This window comes from Arachis ipaensis, chromosome B06 (assembly GCF_000816755.2).
Source record: "Arachis ipaensis cultivar K30076 chromosome B06, Araip1.1, whole genome shotgun sequence".
Lineage (NCBI taxonomy): Eukaryota > Viridiplantae > Streptophyta > Magnoliopsida > Fabales > Fabaceae > Arachis > Arachis ipaensis.
Genome location: NC_029790.2, coordinates 121,625,340 through 121,626,365, shown reverse-complemented (window position 1 = coordinate 121,626,365; position 1,026 = coordinate 121,625,340). Strand labels below are relative to the sequence as shown.

Sequence of the window (1,026 nt, the reverse complement as noted above, 5' to 3'; positions counted from 1 at the left end):
CTAAAAAGAAGAAAAGATCAAATATATATATTTCTATTTACTGGTTCATTGATTACTGATTTTTGTTGTACGTATATGTAACATCATCGAAGAAGAAGATATAGTTTGCAATATTTTCTAGAATAATATATAGCGAGACATTGAATTCAGACTCATTAAATGAAACCGTCTTTCTTGTCCAAATCGAAGAACTAAATTCAAAATATACAATTATTTATTAAATCCCGCTACGTTACCAATAATATTTCTGTCAACTTCTACTAACTCTTATTTATAACTGTATTTAATAGAAATATCTTTATAGATGTGTCGAATAAAAATATTTTTTTATGACTGTATTCAATAAAAATATTTTTATAGATATATTTTTTAGATGTGTCTCTTTATATATGTGTTTAAAATATAATAATTAATTATTATTAACAATAAACTAAAAGATAATATAATAATATATTGGTACCTTATACTTTTTCTTATTTATTATTCCGTTGCTAAAATCTTCCAAGCCTATCAAGTCAACAAGTCAAGTAAACGCAACCGCGTGGTTCGGTCTTTTTCTCCATCATTAAGATTGTTATCGGTGGAGAGTTGAATTTTCTATAATTCTAATTGAGAGAGATATATGATCAATCACACCCAGATTTCTAACACAGAAAGAAAAATAATTTGTATTAATTTTAATTTTATTGTATAGGTCATTAAGGTCAAAATATGACACTATCAATCAGTTTTCCTTTTCCTGGATTTCTAAGTATATATTGGAATATGTTATTCAAAATCTCGACCTCACATTACAGACCACCTTATAAGAGGAGAACAAGTTTTTTATCCTTCTTCCTCCTCAATTTGTCTTTGCTACTTCAAATCTACAATCCTTTAAATTATTTTCTGTTTAGTGCTAGATGTTTTAAGCGTACGAAAATATTTTTGCTACAATATAAAGAATATTTGAATTATATATCTACCAGCTAAAATTAAAACCCCAGTGAAAAATAATGAGCAGCATAGACTTTGCAATGTGTATCA

General features: G+C 26.3%; 1 protein-coding gene across 1 annotated transcript in view; it reads left to right on the top strand.

The window, feature by feature from the left end:
* The window catches only part of LOC107605048 (lysine histidine transporter 1), a 5,099-nt gene that overhangs the window by 2,319 nt on the left and 1,754 nt on the right, over positions 1-1,026 (top strand). The window lies entirely within an intron of this gene.